Below are 27112 nucleotides of genomic sequence, written 5' to 3' on the forward strand. Positions count from 1 at the left end.
GTCCCTGGCGCGGAGATCTGAACCGCCCTGGTGCTCGGCTTTCGTGCCCCGGTCTCCCAGGCCGGTTCCTTGCTGCTGTTTCCTCACCCGCTGCTAGTCAATTGTGCACCCTCCCTTCAGACGTTCAGCCGATTTCTAGCCGACCTAAGGTTAGCGGTGCGCGCCCAGCCTTGCGCAGACGTTAGGGGCTCACAGGGGCCCAGAGGATCCCTGCCCTTTATAGTTCAGATTCTGACTCGACCCGTTTCTGACTGCAGGGCCGTATGCAAGAAACCTAATCCCAGCGAGCGTCAGTCTTCTGTGTAATTGACAGTTTCCAGGCATCCTGTATATACAGGACGTATTTCATGATTTTGTCCTGCGTCGTATACTGACTTTGTCAGGATGCCTTAAATGTCCTGTATTTATCTTTTTATAATCAATTAAAAACTATTAGAGCTATTTTTCCGCCACCGCAATTGGTGCTTAAATCACTAACTGAAAATCCTACCTTTACAAATAAAAGATCTGTACAGTGTCTACGGTGTCTCCAGTGAGTTTAGCTGAGGGAAGACCAAAAGAAGGAACTAGAAATTAAAAGTACTTATTTTTCATATTCAAGAAAGGAAAGGACTTTTTTTGCTCAAGTTCTAAGTCCTGATCAAGTAACCACCATTATTTAGAGATAACTTCACATCAGTACACAGGCGCTACAAACCAGCCAATCAGCGACAGCCTCACTCCAGTGGCTTCTGAAAATCAGCCAGTGAACAACAGCTTCACTCCGGTAGCTAGGCTTCTGAAAGTTCGTAAATCAACGACAGTCCAGAGCTTCTGAAAGTCAGCCAATCATTGACAGCTCCATGCTTCTGGACAACAACCAATCAGCAAGTGCCTCACTCCAGGGACCAGGCTTCTGATAGTTAACAGGTAATCAGCTTCCTTACTCCAGTAACCACACTAACAAAGCTGGAAGCCCGTCAATCGCTAGACGCTCACGCTTCTGAAATACTGCCAGTCCCGGAAAGCTAGCTTCCCAAAACATTGGATTGGGTTGGCTCAGCTCCGACTTTGTTAAGGGAGACTGTTCCTTACAAGTACAGCTCTCCTTTGCAAGCAGACTAGATATTCACCTTTGAGTTCAATTTGCTTTTCGTAAAATTAAGTTCGCAACCCTTTCACGACTCAACTCCCACCTTACCGTTAGATATGAATTTGGGCTCGTGACAGATGCAATGATGCAGCCATGAGATTTATTAAATACAACTTTTTCAGTTCTTGCGTTGGTCGCTATTACCAATTTTTTTCTTTTATAATTCAATGGGTGTATTCACAAAGTTGTGCGATCACCACTGTCATTTTAGAACATTTTCAGCACGCCCAAAAGAAACCCTATACCTTTTAGTAGTCATTCCCCCATTACTTCCCAACCATCCCAGCCATAGGCAACCACTAATCTACCTTTCTCTCTCTCTCTCTCCTCCCGTCCCCCTTCTATGGATTTGCCAATTCTGAACGTTTCACATAAATGGAATCATACAGTATGTGGTCCTTTGTTACTGACATTTCATTTAGCATAATGTTTGCAAGGCTCATCTGTGTTGTAGGATGAACAAGGATTTCATTTTTTATGGTTGAATAATATTCTATTGCATGGTTATCTCACATATTTCTTATCCATTTCTCAGGTGATGGACATTTGTGTTGCTTCCACTTTTTTACTTTTTTTTTTTTTTTAGCTAATGGTGCTGTGAACACTCGTGTACAAGTTCTCCTGTGCGCACATGTTTTCAAGTCTCTTGGGTATATAACTTAGGAGTGGAATTGCTGGGTAACTATCTTTTGAGGAACTTCCAAACTGTTTTCCAAAACAGTTGGACCATTCACAGTCCCACCAGCAATGTATGAGAGTTCCAGTTTCTCCACCTCCTTACCAACACTTACTATCTGTCTTTTGGTTCATAGCCACCCTAGTAGCTGTGAAGTGGTATCTCACTGTGGCTTTGATTTGCATTTCCCTGACAGCTAATGATGTTGAGCATCTTTTCCTATACCTACTAGACATTTTTATGTTTTTACGGAGAAATGTCTGTTCAGATCTTTTGCCCATGTTTTAATTGGGTTGTCTTTTTATTAAGTTGTAATAGTTCTTTATATAGCCTAAATACAAGTCCCTTATCAGGTATACAACTTGCAAAATTTTTCTTGCACTCTGTGGATTTTCTTTTCACATCCTTGATAGTGTCCTATGAAGCACACAATTTTTAATTTTGATGGTATCCAATTTATTTTTTTCTTTTGTTGCTTGTGCTTTTGGTGTCATATATAAGAAACCATTGCCTAATCCAGGGATTTACCCCTACATTTTCTTCTAAGAGTTTAGTAGTTTTGGCTCTTACATATAGGTATTTGATCTATTTGAGTTAAATTTTGTACTTGATATGAGGTAGAAGTTCAGCTTCATTCTTTTGCATGTGGCTATCCAGTTGTCTCAGCACCATTTCTTTTCCCATTAAGTTGTCTTGGCACCCTTGTTGAAAATAAATTGTTACCTCGTTTTTATTTGCTATATTTGAACCCCTAAATGCCAAAATGCAAGTGTGAATTTCATGATACATTTTCTGAATTAAATGAGGAAAATTCCTTTTGAAGCTCTTTGTGCAGTATGCAAGTGTTCATTCAGTATTGAAAATGGTGGAAAGTCAGATATAAACGAGCATATACTATCAGCTTAGAGTAAAAGATGTGTGATTTCTTCAACTTGTATCAAAGAAAGTGATAAAATAAAATTTTGATTAAAAGAAATCTAGATGAAGAACATAAAATAATCACAGCAGAAGTTGTAACAGTCTCCCACATTGTATATTGTCATCAGTCTTTCAGCTCAAATGACTCTTTGAATGTACTGCTACCAGGGGGATTTTCTAATTCCAAAACTGGAAGCAAAATTTCAAATGCCAGGACAAAACCTACTGCAATAATTAAAAATATAATAACTCCATTTACTATTGCAGTGATTATCAAAGCCCTAAATGCCTCATCTTTTTATGGATTCAAGTAATGACAAAGCAGAAAAATTTGCTTGTGCAATAACCTTCTTGTGAAAAGGCTCACTTGTAAGGTTATTTTAAGTAAAGACTCTTCCAGATGAGACTTCAGAAACAAGAGCAAATTTTTGCAGAGACTCTCTTATTGACTTAGGAGTTAACGAAGAAAATTGTACTGCTTTTGGTGGAGATGATACCAATACAAATGTTGGTAGATGTTCACATAAAAGTGCAGACATTGTTTATTCAAAGCTGAAGTAAAGCACGAATGTTTCTTCGGAAGCCGTTTGGCTATCTGGCTCATATTCTACATGGTGCTGCTCTTACAACATCTGATGTCTTTCCTGTTGACTTTGATGTAATTGTCATGAAATTTTTTCTTAAGCGCCAACTGAACAACTGAGGAATTTTTGTGATTTTGTTGGCATTCAGTACTGTTCATTTCTCTTGCATTCAGAAACTTGTTAGCTTGCTTTAATAAATGGAGAATCCTCAGTTTATTTGAAGTACTGAATCACACTTTAATCCTAAAGAAAATGACCCTCAAATTCTTATTGACTTTAAGGGAAACTTAGTTACCTCTTGTTGATAGTTTATAATACCTCTTTAGCAATAGATTATGCAAAGTGAAAGAAGAGAAACCAGTGTTGTTGAAGCACTCCATTGCTTAAGGGAAGTGTAAAATGCACTAAAGAATGATTTTTTAAAAACATCTTTATTGGAGTATAATTGCTTTACAATGGTGTGTTAGTTTCTGCTTTATAACAAAGTGAATCAGCTATACATATATCCCCATATCTCCTCCCTCTTGCCTCTCCCTCTCACCCTCCCTATCCCACCCCTCTAGGTGGTCACAAAGCACTGAGCTGATCTCCCTGTGCTATGTGGCTGCTTCCCACTAGCTATCTATTTTACATTTAGTAGTGTATATATGTCCATGACACTCTCTCACTTCGTCCCAGCTTACCCTTCCCACTCTCCGTGTCCTCAAGTCCATTCTCTACGTCTGTGTCTTTATTCCTGTCCTACCCCTAGGTTCTTCAGAACCTTTTTTTTTTTTTAGATTCCATATATATGTGTTAGCTTATGGTATTTGTTTTTCTCTTTCTGACTTACTTCACTCTGTATGACAGACTCTAGGTCCATCCACCTCACTACGGATAACTCAATTTCATTTCTTTTTATGGCTGAGTAATATTCCATTGTATATATGTGCCACATCTTCTTTATCCATTCATCTGTTGATGGACACTTAAGTTGCTTCCATGTCCTGGCTATTGTAAATAGAGCTGCAATGAACATTATGGTACATGACTCTTTTTGAATTATGGTTTTCTTAGGGTATATGCCCAGTAGTGGGGTTGCTGGGTCGTATGGTAGTTCTATTTTTCATGACTACCATCTCATGAAGAATTTGATTCTTGTACAAGAACTAAATACTCTTCCGGCATGGGAACCAGTGGAATCATCATGTATAGTGTTGAAGAAGAAAGGAAGAAAAATTGATGACAATGTTCTTTTTCTGTTACTGGATAACATTTTAAAAAGTTATTGATCAGGGGCTTCCCTGGTGGCGCAGTGGGTGAGAATCCACCTGCCCATGCAGGGGATGCAAGTTCGAGCCCTGGTGCGGGAAGATCCCACATGCCACGGAGCAACTAAGCCCGTGCGCCACAACTACTGAACCTGTGCTCTAGAGCCCATGAGCCACAACTACTGAGACTGCGTGCCACAACTACTGGATCCCCTGCTCCACAACGAGAGAAGCCACCACAATGAGAAGCCCACACACTGCAACAAACAGTAGTCCCTGCTCGCCCCAACTAGAGAAAGCCCGCGCACAGCAATGAAGACCCAATACAGCCAAAAATAAATACATTTATAAAAAATAAATTAAAAGTTATTTATCAAGAGATGCAACATAATACTGAAAAATGAAAAACCATCTCATTCCATGAAAGATGGTATTTGCTTCAACAAGCCATATTTGAAGAGCAATTATCAGGGTTGTTAACTTCATCCTAGTATATGTTCAGTATATTGGCTCATAATGCTAATGTTGAGTATATTTTCTTATTAATGAATGTTCAATAGACAAAAGAACTAAAGAAGTTAGATGTGACCACTGTAGAAGCTATGATACAAAGAAAATGAACATAGACTGTGTCTGCAAGGAATTTTATAAGCAAATACCACAAAACAAGGAATTATTGAAAAGAACCAAATGATCAGAAGAATATAATTACAAAAATGTATGATTTAGATACTTATAATTTATTTTCTATGAATAACAAATACTTTTAAAGTATATGTACCACGCAATATTTTTCTTTTCTATCAATGTAGATATGCATAAGCAATTAGATATTATTCAAATTTAACTGAGCCCCCCTGTTTTTCATTTGCTAAATCTGGCAACCCTACTCATAAACGATCTGAGATACTATGTGTTACCCAGTTAAGAGGATCTTCTTAAAAGTTTTTCCCCAATAATCTTTTTTTAATGGAAGTATAATTTCCTTACAGTAAAATGGATAATAAAATACAGTACAGTTCAATGAATTTTAACAAATGTTTACAGTTTTAGAATCTTTGTGCCCTGCCCCCCTCACCAGCTAGGATACAGAACATTTCCATGACCATAGGAAAGTTCCCTGAGACCGCTTTGCAATCAAATCCCCACCTTGGCCCCAGACAATTACTGATTTGATTTTAATGGCCATAGATTAATTTTATCTGCTCTTGAAATTTATATAAATGGAATCAGTATAATGATTTTGGGATTTATTCATTTTGTTATACATATCAATAGTTTGCTCCTTTTTACTGACGAGTAGTTTTCCATAGTTTGGACAAAATGTAATTTGTTTATCCATTTACTAGTTGGTAGACATTTCAGTTGTTTCCAGTTTGGGGCTATTATGTGTAAACTCCTATAAACATTTATGTGTAAGTCTTTGCATGACCTTATGTTTTAATTTTTCTTGGGTAAATACTTAAGAGTGGAATTGCTGGGTCATATGGTACACGTATATTTAGCTTTATAAGAAACCATCAAACAGTTTTACAAAGTGTTTGTTTTCATTTTACATTCCCACCTGCAGTGCAGGACAATTCCAGTTGTTCCATAACGTCACCACCACTTGGTAGTGCCAATCTTTAACTTTCATTCTCCTGGCTATGCAGTGGTATCCCAGTGGGGTTTTAATTTGCATTTCCCTAATGATAATGATGTTGGGTACCTTTTCATGTTCTTATTTAGCATCCGAATATCTTCTGTTGTGAAGTGACTTTTAAGTATTTTGCCCACTTTTTTTTTTTTTTTTGCGGTACGCGGGCCTCACTGTTGTGGCCTCTCCCGTTGCGGAGCACAGCCTCCGGACGCGCAGGCTCAGCGGCCATGGCTCACGGGCCCAGCCGCTCCGCGGCATGTGGGATCCTCCCAGACCAGGGCACAAACCCGTGTCCCCTGCATCGGCAGGTGGACTCTCAACCACTGCGCCACCAGGGAAGCCCTATTTTGCCCACTTTTAAAAATTAAGTTGTATATATTTTATTACTGAATGAAAGGAATTTTTAAATGTATTTTGAATATGATTTGTTTCCCAGATATATGCATTGGGAATTTTTTCTCCTAGTCTGAGGGTTGCATTTTCATTTTCTTAAGCGGTATCTTTTATGAAACAGAATGCTTTAATTTTCATGAAGTCTAATTTATTTTTATTTAAGAAGTAAATGTGGCTAGCTATGGTATTGGGGCTGTAGGAACAAGAAGAGGTAGGAAGGCCTGGACCAGCTATGAGTCCTTACCTGAGATATTGATCCCCACCCCCCGCTCAAAGCCTCTAATCACAGTCTTGAACATGCAGAATAATAAAAGCTTGAACAGATTGAAGTTTGATTCTTTTGGCAAAGCTGTTACATAACTACCTATGGTGGTCTGGAAGGCTTCTCAGTAGAAGTGACATTTGTGCAGGGAGTCCAGAAAATGAGTGATAATAAAAGCTATTATTTAAAAACACACTGTGTCCCAAGCACCTTTCATGTACTTCTTTGTGGTAGCCAACCTCCAAGCTGGCCCCCAGTGATTCTCACCTCCTATATTCAGGCCTTTGTATAGTCCCCTCCATTAAACAGTTAAGAAAACTGGACTTCAGAAATGTTAAGGAACTTGCCCAAATAAGTATCAGAGTAGAATTTTTTCCCTTGACAAATAATTTAAATTTTTTTTTCAATTTCCGTGAAGAAATAATAAAGGGAAACATCACAGCTTAGATAACAAATCTCTTCAGGCTTTCTTGAACCTCCTTAATTTTTCTCTAATGCTGTAACTTCTCTCAAAAAACCCAAGGCTGCCCAACTTTACACACTCCTCTCTATATCCTGTCATGCATTTCCCACTAAGCAAAGCAAATACTGGCACTATTAGAACAGAGTTTTACTTCTAGCTCTATCTTTCTCCAATGCTCTGCCTCTTTGAAGGGTTTTCTAGGAAGAGAATAAGGGAAGAGCATTAGAGGCAGAGAAAACAACAAATGCAAAGAACTGAGGGTTTGGCAGGATCCAGCTGCTTCAATATGGCTAGAGAACAAACTTCTTGGGAAAGGAGCTGGTATTTGGTGTGTAGAAATCTGTAAGTCAGGGCTTCCCTGGTGGTGCAGTGGTTAAGAATCCTTCTGCCAACACAGGGGACATGGGTTCGAGCCCTGTTCCAGGAAGATCCCACATGCCGTGAAGCAAATAAGCCCGTGCGCGCCAGCTACTGAGCCCGCGTGCCACAGCTACTGAAGCCTGCGCACCTAGAGCCTGTGCTGTGCCACAAGAGAAGCCACCGCAATTAGAAGTCCATGCACCACAATGAAGAGTAGCCCCCACTCGCTGCAACTAGAGAAAGCCCGCACACAGCAATGAAGACCCAACACAGCCATAAATAAATAAATAAATAAATATATTTTTAAAAAGAAAGAAAGAAACCTGTAAGTCATGCCAACAATTTTGGATTCCTCTACAGTAAAAAAAAAAAAAAAAAAAAAAAAAAAAACTTTAGGCAGGGGAGAGACATGCTATATCTGAACCTTCAAAAGATCTTTTGGTGATTTAGCAGACACTGTTGGTGCTCCTTGGCACTTACCATTTCCTTGCATGCTAGCCACCTTCCATGTGAGCAGGCTGGAAGGGCTGGGAAATTAATGCCTGCTGGAAACCCTCAGTGACTGAAAGGAGTTTTTGTATAAATACCCCAGCTTCTCACTCCTCAGGTGGGATGATTCTGAGGCATGTGTTCCACAACATTTCTCAAGATTCCCCAGGATTAAGCTCTAGTTGCCCATAGTGATAACTTGCTTGAGAAAGGGTACTCCATTGATTGCTTTCCCTTCCCCGAGTCTCTTCCCCATTCTCCTGATGATTTTTCCTGTGATTACCTCACAAACAAGGAACAGTTGTCCACCCTTATCCATGAGGGATATGTTCCAAGATTCCCAGTTGGATGCCTGTAACTGAGGATAGTACCAAACTCTCTATACAGTATATTTTTCCCTATACATACATATAAAGTTTAATTTATAAATTAGGCACAGTAAGAGATTAACAACAATAACTAATAACAAAATAGAACAATTATAACAATATACTGTAATAAAGTTATGTGAATGTGGTCTCTCTCCGAAAATATCTTATTGTACAAATTTAATGCCTTTTTCATCTTAACTAAGCACTTACGCACTGTGGCTGTAACTTTTGCAGTTTGAGGTGTGACAACAAAACTAGCACGGACTTCCTTTTTCCTTCACAATTTCACAGACGGAAGATTTGTTCTCACTGTAGATTTTAGCAACCCCAGCGTCTGACTTTTTTTCTTTTCTTATTAAGTTGAGAATATTCACCTTTTCACTTAAAGGAAGCACTCTACGACTTCTCTTTGGAGTATCAGAATTGCCGGTGTCACTACTCTTGCCCTTGGAGCCATTATTAAGTAAAATAAGGATTACTTGAACACCGCACTGCGATGCTGCATCAGTCAGTCTGATAACCAAAACTATTGGGCGGGATATGAAGGACAAAAGGATGATTCACGTCCTGGGCAGGACAGAGTAGGGCAGCATAAGATTTCATCATGCTACTCAGAAGGGGATGCAATCTAAAATTTATGAATTATTTCCAGAATTTTCCATTCAATATTTTTGGACTGAGGTTGACGGCAGGTAACTTAAACCTTGGAAAGCAAAAGTGAGGATAAGGGGGGACTTATACTCAAATTCTCATCTCAGGGTCTACTTCTGAGCAGGGGGAAAGGGAGGACTAGAGACTCCAACAGATGGAATAAGAGGTAATATAGCCAATGTTTATTCAACTGCACATTAAAATGTTGATTCTTTCCAAATTACTCTATGAATTAAATGAAATTTCCAACAAAATTCTAACAGGATATTTTTAATGGAACTTAAAAAAACGGATCCCTATGGTCATTAACATTAAAGTCAGTTGCAAAAAAGAAGAAAAAGGATAGGACACTTGCCCTACCAAATTTAATGCCTTTTCTCTCTTAAGATTTACTATAAACCTATCATAATGGCACAGGGTAAACAGTCCTAAACATATATGAGACCTTATTGTATAATACACGAGGCATTACAAAACAATGGGGGAATCGATGTATTCAATTCAATAAGTAGTGCTGGACAACTGACTACCAATGTGTAAAAGAATTAAATCTTTATGTGACATATGCAAAATAAACTGCACGTAATTTAAATATGAAAAACAAAACTTGCAATTATTAAAGAATATATTAATGTTTATAACTCAGAGAAAGGGGAGGATTTCTTAAGTAAGACAAAAATCAGAAATCTAAAGAAAAGACTGATACATTTGATCAAATCAAAATTCAAAACATATGTACAATACATAGTATAACCAACTTAACCATCCATGCTATAACATGGATGAAACTTGAAAGCATTATGCTAAATAAAAGAAGCCAATTGTAGAAGACCACATATTGTTTGATACCTTTTTTCATATGTGAATTTTATTTATTTATTTATTTTAACATCTTTATTAGAGTATAATTGCTTTACAATGGTGTGTTAGTTTCTGCTTTACAACAAAGTGAATCAGCTATACATATACATATATCCCCATATGTCTTCCCTCTTGCGTCTCCCTCCCTCCCACCCTCCCTATCCCACCCCTCCAGGTGGTCACAAAGCACCGAGCTGATCTCCCTGTGCTATGAGGCTGCTTCCCACTAGCTATCTATTTTACGTTTGGTAGTGTATATATGTCCATGCCTCTCTCTCACTTTGTCCCAGCTTACCCTTCCCCCTCCCCGTGTCCTCAAGTCCATTCTCTAGTAGGTCTGTGTCTTTATTCCCGTCTTCCCCTTAGGTTCTTCATGACCTTCTTTTTTTTTTAGATTCCATATATATGTGTTAGCATACGGTACTTGTTTTTCTCTTTCTGACTTACTTCACTCTGTATGACAGACTCTAGGTCCAGATAACTCAATTTCATTTCTTTTTATGGCTGAGTAATATCCCATTGTATATATGTGCCACATCTTCTTTATCCATTCAACTCTTGATGGACACTTAAGTTGCTTCCATGTCCTGGCTATTCTAAATAGAGCTGCAAAGAACATTGTGGTACATGACTCTTTTTGAATTATGGTTTTCTCAGGGTATATGCCCATTAGTGGGATTGCTGGGTCGTATAGTAGTTCTCTTTTTAGTTTTCTAAGGAACCTCCATACTGTTCTCCATAGTGGCTGTATCAATTTACATTGCCACCAGCAATGCAAGAGTGTTCCCTTTTCTCCACACCCTCTCCAGAATTTATTGTTTCTAGATTCTTTGATGATGGCCATTCTGAGTGGTGTGACGTGATACCTCATTGTGGTTTTGATTTGCATTTCTCTAATGATTAATGATGTTGGGCATTCTTTCATGTGTTTGTTGGCAATCTGTATATCTTCTTTGGAGAAATGTCTATTTAGGTCTTCTGCCCATTTTTGGATTGGGTTGTTGTTTTTTTTATATTGAGCTGCATGTGCTGCTTGTAAATTCTGGAGATTAATCCTCTGTCAGTTGCTTCACTTGCAAATATTTTCTCCCATTCTGAGAGTTGTCTTTTCGTCTTGTTTATGGTTTCCTTTGCTGTGCAAAAGCATTTAAGTTTCATTAGGTCCCATTTGTTTATTTATTTTTTTAATTTCCATTTCCGTAGGAGGTAGGTCAAAAAGGATCTTGCTCTGATTTATGTCATAGAGTGTTCTGCCTATGTTTTCCTCTAAGAATTTGATAGTTTCTGGCCTTACATTTAGGTCTTTAATCCATTTTGAGTTTATTTTTGTGTATGGTGTTAGGGAGTGTTCTAATTTCATTCTTTTACATGTAGCTGTCCAGTGTTCCCAGCACCACTTTTTGAAGAGACTGTCTTTTCTCCATTGTGTATCTTTGCCCTCCTTTGTCATAGATTAGTTGCATGGTTTTATCTCTGGGCTTTCTATCCTATTCCATTGATCTATATTTCTGTTTTTGTACCAGTACCATATTGTCTTGATTACTGTAGCTTTGTAGTATAGTCTGCAGTCAGGGAGCCTGATTCCTCCAGCTCCGTTTTTCTTTCTCAAGATTGCTTTGGCTATTCGGGGTCTTTTGTGCTTCCATACAAATTGTGAAATTTTTTGTTCTAGTTCTGTGAAAAATGCCATTGGTAGTTTGACAGGGATTGCATTGAATCTGTCAATTGCTTTGTGTAGTATAGTAATTTTGACAATGTTGATTCTTCCAATCCAAGAACATGGTATATCTCTCCATCTGTTGGTATCATCTTTAATTTCTTTCATCAGTGTCTTATAGTTTTCTGCATACAGGTCTTTTGTCTCCTTAGGTAGGTTTATTCCCAGGTATTACATATTTTTTGTTGCAATGGTAAATGGGAATGTCTCCTTAATTTCTCTTTCAGATTTTTCATCATTAGTGTGTAGGAATGCAAGAGATATCTGTGCATTAATTTTGTATCCTGCTACTTTACCAAATTCATTGATTAGCTCTAGTACTTTTCTAGTAGCATCTTTAGGATTCTCTATGTATAGTATCATGTCACCTGCAAACAGTGACAGCTTTACTTCTTCTTTTCCAATTTGGATTCCTTTTATTTCTTTTTCTTCTCTGATTGATGTGGCTAAAACTTCCAAAACAATGTTGGATAATAGTGGTGAGAGTAGGCAACCTTGTCTTGTTCCTGATCTTAATGGAAATGGTTTCAGTTTTTCACCATTGACGACAATGTTGGCTGTGGGTTTCTCATATATGGCCTTTATTATGTTGAGATAAGTTCCCTCTATTCCCACTTTCTGGAGGGTTTTTATCATAAAGTGGTGTTGAATTTTGTCAAAAGCTTTTTCTGCATCTATTGAGATGATCATATGGTTTTTATTCTTCAATTTGTTTATATGGTGTATCACATAGATTGACTCACGTATATTGAAGAATCTTTCAATTCCTGAGATAAACCCCACTTGATCATGGTGTGTGATCCTTTTAATGTGTTGTTGGATTCTGTTTGCTAGTACTTTGTTGAGGATTTTTGCATCTATATTCATCAGTGATATTGACCTGTAGTTTTCTTTCTTTGTGACATCTTTGTCTGGTTTTGGTATCCGGGTGACGGTGGCCTCGTAGAATGAGTTTGGGAGTGTTCCTCCCTCTGCTATATTTTGGCAGAGTTTGAGAAGGATAGATGTTAGCGCTTCTCTAAATGTTTGGTAGAATTCGCCTGTGAAGCTATCTGGTCCTGGGCTTTTGTTTGTTGGAAGATGTTTAATCACAGTTTCAATTTCAGTGCTTATGATTGGTCTGTTTTTCCTTTTTTTTTTTCTTTTTTTTGCGGTACATGGGCCTCTCACTGCTGTGGCCTCTCCTGTTTCAGAGCACAGGCTCCGGACACACAGGCCCAGCGGCCATGGCTCACGGGCCCAGCTGCTCCGCGGCATGTGGGACCCTCCCGTACCAGGGCACGAACACGTGTCCCCTGCATCGGCAGGCGGACTCTCAACCACTGCGCCACCAGGGAAGCCCCGATTGGTCTGTTTATATTTTCTATTTCTTCCTGGCTCAGTCTCAGAAGGTTGTGCTTTTCTAAGAATTTGTCCATTTCTTCCAGGTTGTCCATTTTATTGGCATATAGTTGCTTGTAGTAATCTCTTATGATCCTTTGTGTTTCTGCAGTGTCAGTTATTAATTCTCCTTTTTCATTTCTAATTCTATTGATTTGAGTCTCCTCCCTTTTTTTCTTGATGAGTCTGGCTAATGGTTTATCAATTTTGTTTATCTTCTCAAAGAACCAGCTTTTAGTTTTATTGATATTTGCTATTTTTTCCTTCATTTCTTTTTCATTTATTTCTGATCTGATCTTTATGATTTCTTTCCTTCTGCTACCTTTGGTTTTTTTTGTTGTTGTTCTTCTTCTTTCTCTAATTGCCTTAGGTGTAAGGTTAGGTTGTTTACTTGAGATGTTTCTTGTTTCTCAAGGTAGCATTATATTGCTATAAACTTCCCTCTTAGAACTGCTTTTGCTGCATCCCATAGGTTTTGGATGGTCATGTTTTCATTCTCATTTGTTTCTAGGTATTTTTTGATTTCCTCTTTGATTTCTTCAGTGATCTCTCGATTATTAAGTAGTGTATTGTTTAGCCTCCATTTGTTTGTATTTTTTACAGATTTTTTTCCTGTAATTGATACCTAGTCTCATAGTGTTGTGGTCAGAAAAGATACTTGATATGATTTCAATTTTCTTAAATTTACCAGGGCTTGATTTGTGACCCAAGATATGATCTATCCTGGAGAATGTTCCATGAACACTTGAGAAGAAAGTGTATTCTGTTGTTTTCAGATGGAATGCCCTATAAATATCAACTAAGTCCACCTTGTTTAATGTATCATTTAAAGCTTGTGTTTCCTTATTTATTTTCATTTTGGATGATCTGTCCATTGGTGAAAGTGGGGTGTTAAAGTCCCCTACTATGATTTTGTTACTGTCGATTTCCCCTTTTATGGCTCTTAGCATTTGCCTTATGTATTGAGGTGCTCTTATGTTGGGTGCATATTTACAATTGTTATATCTTCTTCTTGGATTGATCCCTTGATCATTATGTAGTGTCCTTCTTTGTCTCTTGTAATAGACTTTATTTTAAAGTCTATTTTATATGATATTAGAATTGCTACTCCAGCTTTATTTTGATTTCCAATTGCATGGAATATCTTTTTCCATCCCCTCATTTTCAGTCTGTATGTGTCCCTAGGTCTGAAGTGGGTCTTTTCTAGACAGCATATGTACGGGTCTTGTTTTTGTATCTATTCAGCCAGTCTATGTCTTTTGGTTGGAGCATTTAATCCATTTACATTTAAGGTAATTATCAGTACATATATTCCTATTACCATTTTCTTAATTGTTTTGGGTTCGTTATTGTAGGTCTTTTCCTTCTCTTGTGTTTCCCGCGTAGAGAAGTTCCCTCAGCATTTGTTGTAAAGCTGGTTTGGTGGTGCTGAATTCTCTTAGTTTTTTTCTTGTCTGTAAAGGTTTTAATTTCTCTGTCGAATCTGAATGAGATCCTTGCTGGGTAGAGTAATCTTGGTTGTAGGTTTTCCCTTTAATCACTTTAAATATGTCCTGCCACTCGCTTCTGGCTTGCAGAGTTTCTTCTGAAAGATCAGCTGTTAACCTTATGGGGATTCCCTTGTATATTACTGGTTGTTTTTCCCTTGCTGCTTTTAATATTTTTTCTTTGTATTTAATTTTTGATGGTTTGATTAATATGTGCCTTGGCGTGTTTCTCCTTGGATTTATCCTGTATGGGACTCTCTGTGCTGCCTGGACTTGATTAACTATTTCCTTTCCCATAGTAGGGAAATTTTCAACTATAATCTCCACAAATATTTTCTCAGTCCCTTTCTTTTTCTCTTCTTCTTCTGGGACCCCAATAATTCGAATGTTGGTGTGTTTAATGTTGTCCCAGAGGTCTCTGAGACTGTCGTCAATTCTTTTCATTCTTTTTTCTTTATCCTGCTCTGAGGTAGTTATTTCCACTATTTTATCTTCCAGGTCACTTATCCGTTCTTCTGCTTCAGTTATTCTGCTACTGATTCCTTCTAGAGAATTTTTAATTTCATTTACTGTGTTGTTCATCATTGTTTGTTTGCTCTTTAGTTCTTCTAGGTCCTTGTTAAACGTTTCTTTTATTTTCTCCATTCTATTTCCAAGATTTTGGGTCATCTTTACTATCATTACTCTGAATTCTTTTTCAGGTATACTGCCTATTTCCTCTTCATTTGTTTGGTCTGGTTGGTTTTTACTTTGCTCCTTCATCTGCCGTGTGTTTCTCTGTTCTCTCATTTTGCTTCACTTACTGTGTTTGGGGTCTCCTTTTTGCAGGCTGCCGGTTCTTAATTCCTATTGTTTTTGGTGTCTGTTCCCAGTGGCTAAGGTTGGTTCAGTGGGGTGTGTAGGCTTCCTGATGGAGGTGACTAGTGCCTGTATTCTGGTGGATGAGGCTGGATCTTGTCTTTCTGTTGGGCTGGTCCACATCCGGTGGTGTGTTTTGGGGTGTCTGTGACCTTATTTATGATTTTAGGCAGCCTTTCTGCTAGTGCGTGGGCTTGTGTTCCTGTCTTGCTAGTTGTTTGGCATAGGGTGTCCAGCATGGTAGCTTGCTGGTCATTGAGTGGAGCTGGGTCTTGGTGTTGAGATGGAGATCTCTGGGAGATTTTCACCTTTTGATATTATGTGGAGCTGAGAGGTCTCTGGTGGACCCATGCCCTGAACTTGGCTCTCCCACCTCAGAGGCACAGGCCTGACACCCGGCTGGAGCACCAAGACCCTGTCATCCACACGGCTCAGAATAGAAGGGAGAAAAAAGGAAGAAAGAAAGAAAAATAATAAAATAAAATAATATAAACTTGTTAAAATAAAAAATAATTATTAAAAATTAAAAAATAATTTTAAAAAAAGGAAAGAAAGAAAGAAGGAAGAGAGCAACCAAACCAAAAAACAAATCCACCAATGATAACAAGCTCTAAAACTACAGAAAAAAAGAAAAAGGACAGACAGAACCCTAGGACAAAAGGTAAACGCAAAGGTATACAGACAAAATCACATACAGAAGCATACACATACACACTCACTAAAAGAGAAAAAGGAAAAATGTATACATATATTGTTGCTCCCAAAGTCCACCACCTCAATTTCGGATGATTCGTTGTCTATTCAGGTATTCCAGAGATACAGCGTACATCAAGTTGATTGTGGAGATTTAATCCGCTGCTCCTGAGTCTGCTGGGAGTGATTTCCGTTTCTCTGTTCGCACAGCTCCTGGGGTTCAGCTTTGCATTTGGCCCCGCATCTGCGTATAGGTCGCCTGAGGGCATCTGTTCTTCACTCAGACAGGACGGGGTTAAAGGAGCAGTTGATTAGGGGGCTCTGGCTCACTCAGGCCGGGGGGGGTGGGGGGAGGGAGGGGTACGGAGTGCAGGGCAAGCCTGCGGCGGCAGAGGCCAACGTGAAGTTGCACCAGCCTGAGGTGTATCGTGTCTTCTCCCGGGGAAGTTGTCCTTGCATCACGGGACCCTGGCAGTGGTGGGCTGCATAATGCTCCCGGGAGGGGTGGTGTGGATAGTGAACTGTGCTTGCACACAGGCTTTTTGGTGGCTGTAGCAGCAGCCTTAACGTTTCATGCCCATCTCTGGTGTCCGCGCTGATAGCTGCGGCTTGCGCCCGTCTCTGGAGCTCGTTTAGGCAGTACTCTGAATCCCCTCTCCTTGCGCACCCCAAAAGAAAGGTCTATTGCATCTTAGGCAGTTCCAGACTTTTTCCCAGACTCCCTCACGGCTAGCTGTGGCGCACTAACCCCCTTCGGGCTGTGTTCGCGTAGCCAACCCCAGTCCTCTCCCTGGGGTCTGACCTGCTAAGCCCAAGCTCAGCTCCCAGCCCCCACCTGCCCCGGCAGGTGAGCAGACAAGCCTCTCAGGCTGGTGAGTGCTGGTTGGCAGCGATCCTCTGCGCGGGAATCTCTCTGCTGTGCCCTCCGCACCCCTGTTGCTGCTTTCTCCTCTGTGGCTCCAAAGCTTCCCCCCTCTGCCACCTGCAGTCTCCGCCCGCGAAGGGGCTTCCTAGTGTGTGGAAACCTTTCCTCCTTCACGGCTCCCTCCCACTGGTGCAGGTCCCCTCCCTATTCTTTTGTCTCTGTTTTTTCATTTTTCTTTTGCCCAACCTAGGTACGTGGGGAGTTTCTTGCCTTTGGGAGGTCTGAGGTCTTCTGCCAGCGTTCGGTAGGTGTTCTGTAGGAGTTGTTCCACATGTAGATGTATTTCTGATGTATTTGTGGGGAGGAAGGTGATCTCCACGTCTTACTCTTCTGCCATCTTTAGAAATCTATTTATTTTATTTTTGACTGCGTTGGGTCTTCGTTGCTGTACGTGGGCTTTCTCTAGTTGCGGCAAGTAGGGGCTACTCTTCATTGTGGTGCACAGGCTTCTCACTGCGGTGGCTTCTCTTGTTGTGGAGCATGGGCTCTAGGCGTGCGGGCTTCAGTAGTTGTGGCACGTGGGCTCAGTAGCTGTGGCTGGCGGGCTCAATTGCTCCGGTGGCATGTGGGACCTTCCCGGACCAGGGCTTGAACCCGTGTCCCCTGCATTGGCAGGCGAATTCTCAACCACTGTGCCACTAGGGAAGCCCTATTTGATTTCTTTTTAATGGAAGATCTAAAATAAGCGAATCTGTAGTGACAGAAAGCAGATTATTAGTTGCCAGCGGCTTGGAGGAGAGGGGGAATGGAGAGTGACTGCTTCTGGATTTCTTTGGGTGATGACAAACATACTCTAAAATTAGATTGTAGTGATGATTGTACAACTTTGTGACTATATTGAAACCCAATGGGGACTTCCGTGGTAGTCCAGCTGTTAAGAATCCACCTTCCAATGCAGGGGACATAGATTCGATCCCTGGTTGGGGAACTAAGATCCCACATGCCACGGGTGACTAAGCCCACACGCTCTAGAACCTGTGCACCACAACTAGAGAGCCAGTGTAGCATGACTACTGAGCCCGTGTGCTGCAATGAAGAGCCTGTGTGCCCAGCTAAGACGCAATGCAGCCGAATAAATATTTTTTAAAAAAAGCAATGGATTGTATACTTTATTTTTTTATTTTTATTTTTTATTTTTTGCGGTATGCGGGCCTCTAACTGTTGTGGCCTCTCCCGTTGCGGAGCACAGGCTCAGCGGCCATAGCTCACGGGCCCAGCCGCTCCGTGGCATGTGGGATCTTCCCAGACAGGGGCACAAGCTCGTGTCCCCTGCATTGGCAGACGGACTCTCAACCACTGCGCCACCAGGGAAGCCCAGATTGTATACTTTAAATGGGTGAATTTCATGGTATGTGAATTATTTTTTTTTTAATTTTTGGCTGCATTGGGTCTTTGTTGCTGCGAGCGGGCTTTCTCTAGTTGCGGCGAACCAAGGCTGCTCTTCGTTGCGGTGCGCAGCCTTCTCATTGTGGTGGGTTCTCTTGTTTCGGAGCACAGGCTCTAGGTGCGCGGGCTTCAGTGCTTGTGGCACATGGGATCAGTAGTTGTGGCTCACAGGCTCTAGAGCACAGGTTCAGTATTTGTGGCACACGGGCTTAGTTGCCCCGTGGCATGTGAGATCTTCCCGGACCGGGGATCGAACCTGTGTCCCCTTCATTGACAGGTGGACTCTCAACCACTGCGCCACCCGGGAAGTCCCTGAATTATTTCTTTAAAAAACTTTTTTTTTTTTTAAAGGTAAGCCACACACTGGGAGAAGATATTTGCAGTGAATATTATTGACAGATTATATCAAAGAATTCTGTAAAGCAATAAAAATGACAAACAACCCAATATAAAAATGCATAAAGAATTGGAATAGACATTTCAAAGATGAGGAAATTCAATAAACATACGTAAATATGCTCAACATCATTAGTAATGAGGGAGAAGAAAATTAAAATAATGAGATATCATCACACCTATTAATTTGGGAAAAAAACTTCAAAAAGCTTCACATTATTCAGTGTTGTCAGGATATGGAAAAATGGGACCTCTTGAATGCTTCTGGTGGGAGTATAAATTCATATAACCACTTTGCACCACAATTTAGTAATATCTAGTAAAGATGCTTACATGTTCCTATAATCCAGCAATTCCACTTCAAATTTTTTTTTTCATATGGGAATATATGAAGTAAGTCCATAGATGTTTATGCCACATTGTAATAGTAAAATTTGGGAGGGGGGATTTAATATCCATCAGTAGGGGATCAGGTGTGTAATATGAATCAAATATGGAATATTCATTCAATGTTATATTATACAACAATTAAATGAATATGGATGAATCTCAAAAACACAGAGTTCAGTAAGCTACAAAAGAATATTTTCTATATGACACTTGTAATGGTTTTGGTTTTCCAGAGAAACCAAACCAGTTTTATATACATATTATTATAAGGAATTGGCTCATGCAGTTACAGAGGCCAAGAAGTCCCACAATTTGCTGTCTGCAACCTGAAGACTCAGGAAAGCCCGTAGTATAGTTTCAGTCTGGTTCCGACGGCCTGAGGGCCAGGAGTGCTAATGGTATAAAAATTCCGGTCTGAGAGCAGATGACTGATGTCTTAAGTCAAGTGGTCAGGCAGAGAGAGTGAATTCTTCCTTTCTCCACCTTTTTTTCTACTCAGGCCCTCAACTAATTGGATGATTTACATCCGCCTTGCAGAGGGCAATTTGCTTTACTCAGTTTACTGATTCAGATGCTAATTTCATCCCAAAACATCCTCGTAGATAAACAGAGAAAGATTATTTAATCAAATACCTGGGCACCCTGTGACCCAGTTAAATTGACACATAAAGTTAACCACCACAACACAATTAATGTAAATTAAAATAAACATATCTGAAATGATATCATGTATATTGCAGCAAAAGTATAAAAATATGACAGTTGTTGTTTCTGAGACTGGGGAAGGTAAACTTGGTGAGTATATCTTCATCTACAATGTTTTATTTCTTTAAAAGAAGATTTGAATCAAATATGACAGAATATCAACATTTGTTCATTTGGGTGATTGGTACCCAGGTAATTTTTTATATCAACCTTCCTTATTCTTATCAACATATTTATATTTTTTCAAATAAACAAGAACCTCTAAATCACTATGAAAATATAACCCCTCTCCCCCATAGAAAATGGACAAATGATATGAACAGGCAATTTACAAAGGAAGAAATGAAACTGTGCATCTCAGACTGGGACTTGAATCCAGCCAAATCCCAGACTGAGACTCAAACCCACAGTCTTTTTTTTTTTTTTCCGGTACGCAGGCCTCTCACTGCTGTGGCCTCTCCCGTTGCGGAGCACAGGCTCCGGACGCGCAGGCCCAGCGGCTATGGCTCAGGGGCACAGCTGCTCCGCAGCATGTGGGATCCTCCCGGACCGGGGCACGAACGCGTGTCCCCTGCATCGGCAGGACTCTCAACCACTGCGCCAACAGGGAAGCCCCCAAACCCACAGTCTTTTAACTGAGATCACACACCTGGTCTCAGGACTTAATGAAGCTCAGGTTCTGAGCTTCACAGAAAGAATTCAGTGAGAGACAAAGTGATAGTTAAGAAGTAGATTTATTTAGAGAGAAACAAACAAACTCCACAGACAGAGTATAGGCCATCTCAGAAAGCAAGAGCAACCCCAGGGTATGGGGTTATCAGTTTTTATAGAGGTGGGTAATTTCATAGGCTAATGAGTGGGAGGAATATTCCAGCTATTTTTGGGAAGGGGTAGGGATTTCCAGAAATTAGGCCATTGCCTACTTTTTGACCTTTATGGTCAGCCTTGGAACTGTCATGGCACCTGTGGGTGTGTCATTTAGCTTGCTGATGTATTTACAGTGAGTGTATCCTGAGGTTTAAGGTCTAGTGGAAGTCAACTTGTTTGCCATCTTGGACCTATTTGGTTCTAATCAGTTTATGACATGTCTTTGGGTTGTGGTATTCTTTTAAAGGTTGTGCCCTGCCCCCTTCCCTCCTGTTTCAGAAATACAAACAGTCAAAATAAAAAAGATGAAAATATGTTCAACTTGACCAGAAATCTGGGAAAGGAAAATTGAAACAACAGTAAGATGGCTTCCTGCTTCTTAACTAAATCCAACCTAAAAACATAACAAGCAGTGTGGAGAAATAAACACTCTGATATCTGCTAAATGGAGTAAAAATGGGTACAATCTTGCAGGAGGGCTCTCTGGCAAAGTATATGTAGCAGGTTCTCAAATTCTTTTTCAATCTGGCTTGAATATTGGACTGATTAGGATTACACTACTCTGTGAATGAATTTTACCCTGTAAAAGTTAATTAACAGTAGTTTAGCCTGGGTGGAAGAGTCTTTCTATGTTGAAGGTGTGGTGGCTGTGGCACAGTGATGTCAGAAACCAAGGTCCCTTCTAATTGTGCATCTGCTGGCTTTCATTCCCTAGATGTCTGTTCATGCTCCAGCCATCACACAGCAGAATAGAGGAAAGGACAAAGAAGAAAGAGCAAAGGATGACAATAGCTGTCTCTCAAGGAGGCTTCCTGGAAGCTTCCATATGACGTTCTGCCTTCATCTGGTGTCCTGAACCTAGGTATGTGGACATGCCTAGTTAGAAGGGAGTCTGAGAAATGTAATTTTTATTCTGGTTCAGCTAAGTTATCTTGTTTGTTTTTCTTTTTGGTAAAGGAAATAGGGAAGAAGGAATATTAGGAAAGAAATAGCAGTATTTGTTATGGGTGTGTAGAGAAAATGTAATTTTATTTTATTTTATTATTATTATTATTTTTGTGGTACACGGGCTTCTCACTGTTGTGGCGTCTCCCATTGCGGAGCACAGGCTCCAGACACGCAGGCTCAGTGGCCATGGCTCACAGGCCCAGCTGCTCCACGGCATGTGGGATCCTCCTGGACTGCGGCACGAACCCGTGTTCCCTGGATCGGCAGGCAGACCCTCAACCACTGCGCCACCAGGGAAGCCCCTGTAATTTTATTTTGATATGGTCTTTCATGAACGATATGTTAGATGTTGTAGGTGCCCTTACCAGATTCCGTTAACCTAGGTAGTACATACAATCCCTAGCTGTTGTGAGTTTTGGTTGATCTCAGATTACAGCTGCTACCTTCTTCAAAGAATTGTCTTTGGCCTACAGCTGCTACATCACAAAGAAGTGCCTGGGAGGTTATACCCACTCCAGGGGAGAGACAGACAGCCAATAGTTTACTGACATGGGGTAAAAAAGCCCAACTGTTGCCTCATGGCGGATAATTCAGTGGTACAATTCTCACTCCAGAGCTCCCCTGTGGGATCAGGCTGAGACTAGACTCCAGCTGAGACCATATTCTTCACTGCTTCCCTGATATATATCTTTCATTATGTGCACAAGAATTCCCGTCTCAGTCTCTCCTTCTAGTGAACTTGACCCAAGACAAGTTGTCCTGTCCAGAAACCTTAGTCTAATGTAATAATTTAGATGGTCCTTTTAGGTAATACCTAGTCCCTGCAGTAGATTGGATTATTGTTCCCAATTCTTCACTCCTTCCCTAATATACATTATACTTCCTGACCCATTGACTTTGGACTTGGCTATAAGATTTACACTGGCTAGTGGAATGTTGGTGGATGTGGTATGAGCAGAGGCTTTAAATGTGAGTGTGGTTCGGCTTGGCCTTTTGCAACCCTGTCTTCTGTCATGAGAAGAGCATGTTACAGTAGCCGCTGGCCCCAAAATGAGGAGACTTGTGGAACAGACTTGGATCCTACTCATGGCCTGGAGCCAAGTTCAGATGATCCCAGTTGAAGCCAAAAGAGCTCAACTGAACCTCAAACCTATGAGTAAGGAATCAAAGCTTGTTGTTAAAAATCACCGTGATTTAGGATTGTTGTGCAGCAGGAGTATAACTAAAAGTGTCTTTTTAAGAAGAAATGGTCAGATTTTTAGCTTTTTGCACCCATCTCACTTTCAAAGAGGACATGTGGATGACCATGGGGAGGTGGACTTACGTGTCCATCTCCTACCTGCTGACATCTATAGCTGATGAGATCAATTCTCTTTCTCAGTTTGAGCTTGGTCTGGTGTCTTTAGCCTCCCACTGGGTTTTACTTGGTCTTTGGACAACTCTGAGTCATTGTCCTGTCTCCTCTGTCCCTGTCCGTGGTGGTCAGTCCACCCATCAGCCCCTGCTGCCCCATGACAGACCCACTGGCTCTCACCTAGCATTTGCTCCACCCAAGGATCATGGGAGTCATGACAGGAGCCCAAGAAAAGCTGCATCCCTTTTTGGCCACTCTGTACATTGCTCTTTAGCAGGTTCTAGCAGGTTAAAGCATTGCTCCTCTACATGGTGGCCTCTTCCCAGAACCCCAAATAGGGAATAGAGTGATTTCTCCCACCCTTGAATCATAGCTGAATTCTTGAACTCTTTCTCCAGGCTGAAGTCTGGAACAGAGAGGCTAGAGCCTGTGAATTCCATATCCTCTCTCTGTAGCCCCTCCCTCCTTTTCTTCTCCATGATACCGTCAGGCCAAGGCCTAGGTTTTGAAAGCACACTATGGAGGAAATGCTTCAATCAGATAGCTATTGTTATGTCAAATGGAGCTAATGGAATTTAGAAAATTATTTCCCTCTCGACAATGCCTTGCTTTGGAGCCTATTGATATGCAGCAAAACTGTTGTGAATGTCCAAAGTTGAAAAAAAAATCCTCTTTGTTTATGTCCTGGAAAAAATCAAATCTTCACCAGCACCCCACCAGGAGGGATGAATTGTGGTGGACATGGAGATGTGTTGCTCAGATCCCCCTTCCAGAAGGACTGGCTGCCCAGCTTCAGAGAGCATGTCAGCAGCCAGCCTCCAACTGTCAGCTCCCTCAGGGTCTGCCTTAGCTGAAAAAACCACCCCTTCCATGGTCATGCCCTTCCCAAGTCAGCTTATGTGCGGTGACTGGGTCAGGTGGAGGTGTAAAGGCCTGGCTATTCTGGTCTAATGTGGGACACTTTCATGGGCAGTACTCACTCAAAAATTCCCTGCCGGGTTAGCTGAGGCTCCACTGGGCCTGCATCATAGTTTGATTTCTTCCTCTGCCCAGTCTGGCTTCTATCCCCTTCTTTTCCATAATAAATGTCTTGCACCCCAAACTCCATCTCAGTATCTGATTCCAGAGAACCCAACCTATGACGTGGATACTTTGGGCTGCATGTAAAGGTCCTTATACATACAATGGAATATTATTCAGCCTTAAAGAGGAAGGAAATTCTGGCACATGCTACAATATGGATGAATCTTGAGAACATGATGCTAAGTGAAATAAGCCTGTCAGAAATACTGTTTATCTACTTATATGAGGTACCTTGAGTGGTCAAATTTATAGACAGAAAGTAGAATGGTGGTTGCCAGGGGTTGGGGAGGAGGAAATGGGAACTTATTATTTTATGAGTACAGAATTTCAACTGGGGAAGTGAAAGTGTTCTGGAGATGGATGACAGTGGTGGTTGTACAACAATATGAATGTACTTAATGCCACTGAGCTGCACACTTAAAATTGGTAAATTTTATGTTATGTATATTTTATCACAATAAAAAATATTGGTTATAAAAGTCAGCCACAAATCAAAGAATTACACACTACAGGTAAGCTTATGAAATGTAAGGATGGTTAAATATTAGAAAATTTATTAATATAATTCACTGTGCTAATAGCACAAAGAAGAAAAAATATCTAATCATGTCCATAGATGTTGAAAAGGCATTTGAAAAAATGTAACATCAGTTCCTAACATAATTCTTAATTAAGCAGATATTAATTGATTCATCTTAATATGACAAATAAATTTTTTTCTTTTTCTGGCTGTGCCGTACAGCTTGCAGTCCCTGACCAGGGACTGAACCCGGGCCCTAGGCAGTGAAAGCACCGAGTCCTAACCACTGGACCACCAGGGAATTCCCAAACGACTAATAATTTATATCTAAAAACAAAAATCAGCAGTGTAACACTAGAAGCATTCTCATTAAAATAACAAACACCCATTATCACCACCATTATTTAATATTGTTCTTGACAACTAGCTAATAAATTTTTAAAAATCTAAAGTATAAAATTGGAAAATAAAAGATAGGTATAGAAGACAAAGATAAAGGATATAAACAAACTGTACACAGAAAATATATTCAACATCTTTTATAATAGAAATACAAATTAAAATTTAATTTTTGCTAAGATTAGCAAAGTTAAGACAATGGGCACTCATATTTGCTGGTAATGTGGAAACTGGTACTATTGGTCTATGGAGGGCAATTTGACATCTAAAAAAATCACAAATATACACACTGGACATGTCTTCTGACCTAGAAATTTCCACTTCTGGGAATCTATGCTATAGATTTGTTTCATATATGTGTGAAATTTTATCTGTTTAAGTATGTGACAGATACTGCTATCTACCAATATCAATTTTCCTTTTCTTTCTTATAAAAGAAACTTGATTTTGTTCAAGGTGACAATAAACCCAATAAAAACATATCACCTTGTAGCCTGGGTAGCCACATGACTCAGTTATGGTCAATAAGCAAAAGACATTGGTTGGAATTCAAGGAAAGTTCTTTGAGAAGGACAGAACTCATGGACCTGTCTTTTGGCTCTTTGCCCTCTTTTTTCTGGCCTGGAATGCAGAAGCAATGCCTGGAGGAGCAGCAGCCATTCTGTAAGTATGAAGATGAAAGTCATACACTAAGGAAGGCAGAGAGGGGAAGAGGAGCCTGGCTTCATGAAGATGGCATTGAGCGACTGTCTCTGTTCTGGAATTCCTTCCTCTGGACTCCTTTCTGTAAGAGAAAAATACACTCTATTTAAGTTTTTTAAAGTTGAGTTTTCTTTTACCTTGAGCCAAAAGCAATCCTCACTGAATCAAAAGATTTTTATGGTAATATAAATTGCTGCATTGTTTGTAATACCAATAAAATTGAAAACAATCTAAACGTCCATCAACAGAAGACAGGGTAAATAAGTGATGGTACACACATGCAATAAAATACTCTGTAGCAAGAAAGATGAATGAGGACACCCACAGGTATTGATAAGCAATGATCTTCAAAATACATCATCATTAAAAGAAAAAAATCAAGATGTAGAACCATGTGCCTATTGTTCTATCATTAATATAAACAAAAAGGGGAGGGGTGTAGTTTTGTTAACCGAGGGAAACAGGGAATTTGCAGGAAAGCCTGTTTCTTGAGGTCCCAGGGAAACACAGAAACATCCTGTTGGAGGAACAGAGAGAAATGAGGATAAAGGAGGCTGCTGCCCACTGAATCTCTCATGTTCCACTCTTCTGCTTTGGCAACCTTTCCATCCACAGGCCTCTGTGTCTTCTTGTGGAACAATTCCTTGTGTTATGATACTCTAAGGTGTCAAGTGGGCTGGTGAGAGAGTTCCAGAGTGAGCTGGATGACTGGGGAGGGGTAGATGGAAGGAGAAGCCTGTGCCTCAGAAGGCAAGTCTAAAAGACAGTGCTGACTAAGCCACTTTCCTCTGGCAAGTGCCTATGGACCCATTCCTCAGTCCTAGGGACACAGGAGAGAGAACAAAAACTGAGTGGTTGTCACATAAAATCTTGGTGAGATGCTGCAAGTCTAAAGTAGTCCTTTTAGGACCATCATGTAAGAAAGCGGCCTCAAGGTATATTTCAGCAGTTTCAACACAGAGTGATCTTGTCATTGGACACATTTCACAACGATATAAGAAATGGGACAGAGACCATGCTCATTCTTTTCATACGACAGAGGCGTGGCGGGTAACACTTCCAGAGGAAGAATGGAAGATTCTGAGAGGATTACACAAGAGTCTTCCCTGGTCTTTTCCAGAAAATAAGGGAGGCTATGGTAGAAGGGAACTGAAAATTTCAAAGTGTTGATCATATCCATTAAATAAGACATTGTGTTTAAAAGCACTATGACATCATGATACACAGGGCCTTGATTTCATCTGATTTTATTA

General features: G+C 40.3%; 1 long non-coding RNA gene across 1 annotated transcript; it reads left to right on the plus strand.

Moving 5' to 3' along the window:
• Window positions 1–611: 611 nt before the first annotated feature.
• LOC116740787 lies at window positions 612–25973 on the plus strand. Its single transcript, XR_004345951.1, has 3 exons — window positions 612–909; window positions 21569–21715; window positions 25790–25973. It is a non-coding gene; the product is annotated as an uncharacterized LOC116740787 (long non-coding RNA).
• The last annotated feature ends 1139 nt before the right edge of the window (window positions 25974–27112 follow it).

This window comes from Phocoena sinus, chromosome 15 (genome assembly GCF_008692025.1).
Source record: "Phocoena sinus isolate mPhoSin1 chromosome 15, mPhoSin1.pri, whole genome shotgun sequence".
Lineage (NCBI taxonomy): Eukaryota > Metazoa > Chordata > Mammalia > Artiodactyla > Phocoenidae > Phocoena > Phocoena sinus.